Raw genomic sequence first — 1,832 nt, 5'->3', positions numbered from 1 at the left:
TTGTGAGAGACTAGCAGTCCTTCAAGTCCAGTCTGCTGTCAGATCTTTCTCTATTTATAGAGAGAGCTAGGCTATGTCAGCACAGCAGCCAATCAGAAGGCAGGTCATCAACTGCCGCCAGGTCACCAACTGCCAGTCCCCTGCTCCAGTGATGTCTTAAAGGGACCTCAACTTACAGCGACACAGTCCACAGGCTAGGCGTCCCACAGGTAGTGTAGCCTTTAAATTGAGGCGCAGGACAAGTAAGGCAGCCGCACACTGGTCCGATGATCAAAGATTGAGAGACAAGAAAGGCGAGACTCACCAAGCCATTTATCTCTCTGCCCTTCAGTTAATCCCACTTGTGTTTATCGGCCAGGCTGGCACAATAAACTATCTCACACCTGCATGTCTAAGGTTGTTAATAAGCCTTCCTCCACTCATGATAATACATTCTTCTTCATGTATTCCATCTTCTCTGACGATTTGCTCAGCATACAGATTGAATGAATATGGGGACACAATACAACCCTGATGCACACCTTTCTTGATTTTAAACCATGCAGTATTTCCTTGTTCTGTTCACACAACTGCCTCTTGATCTAAGTACAAGTTCTGAATGAGCACAATGAAGTGTCCTGGAATTCCCATTCTTCTCAAGGTTATACATAATTTATTGTGATTCACACAGTTGAATGCCTTGACATAGTCAATGAAACACAAGTAAACATATTTCTGGTATTCTCTGCTTTCAGCCAAGTTACTTTTGACATCAACAATGATATTCCTTGTGCCATGTCCTCTTCTGAATCCAGGCAGTACCGTGTTAATGTGCTGCTGCAACCTTTGTTGGATGCTTTTAAGCAAAATTTCACTTGCATGTGATATCAGTGATATTGTTGTATAATTTGAGCATCCTGTTGGGTCACCTTTCTTTGGAATGGACATAGATATGAATGTTATCCAGTCATTTGTCCAAGTAGCTGTCTTTCCAATTTTTTGGCATAGACTTGTAAGAGCACTCAGTGCTTCATCATTTCAGTGGGTGTTCCATCCATTTCTGGAGCCTTGTTTTTGGCTAATACATTCTGTGTAGCTTAAATTTCTTCCTTCAGTACCATTGGTCCTTGCTTATATGCTACCTCCTGAAATAGTGGAATGTCAACTAATTCTTTTTGATAGTGAATCTGTGTTCTTTCTATCTTCTTTTGATGCTTCCTCCATTGTTGAAAATGTTGTCTATGAATTTTTTCAATGTTGCAACTCGAGGCTTGAATTTTTCTTGAGTTCTTTCAGTTTAAGGTATGGGGAGCAAATGATGGGGGAGGAAGAGCTAGTGGAGCACATCCTGGCCCACCAAGCCTGGAGGACAATATCCCTGCTCAGAACAGCCAATGCACAAAGTGGACCATATGGGTGGTCCCACTTTGAGACACGATGTCCCTCCCTGACCCATGGCCCTATGGGGGACAACACTGGAGGCTCAGTGCAGGATTGGCCCGGTCTGACCCCACCACACCAAGGCAACACACTAAGGGTGTGTTGGAGAGCAGTGGGGGGAGCAGAGCAGGGAGGTCCTGCGGGAGTGCAAAGGATAGACTTTGGCGCCAGAGTGTGACACCCCATTGGACTCGACTGGAGGACACTCATAGAGGTCAACAAACAGACCTTGAACTATCTATAGGTCTTTCTTTTTAATTTTTTAATTAATTAATTTTTTGGTCATTGGTTTTCTTTGTTGTTGTAGGCATTGTGTTCTCCTTTGTAGCTTTGTCTTACTATGCCTTGTTTTTTGTGTGCATGTTATTATCTCTGCAGGTCTATCTAGATAAGATAGGCTGGATGAACAGTCT

Source organism: Echinops telfairi, unplaced genomic scaffold, assembly GCF_000313985.2.
Source record: "Echinops telfairi isolate 266 unplaced genomic scaffold, ASM31398v2 ScPeMD7_5592;HRSCAF=6446, whole genome shotgun sequence".
Taxonomy (NCBI): Eukaryota; Metazoa; Chordata; class Mammalia; order Afrosoricida; family Tenrecidae; genus Echinops; species Echinops telfairi.
This window is presented reverse-complemented; position numbering follows the sequence as displayed.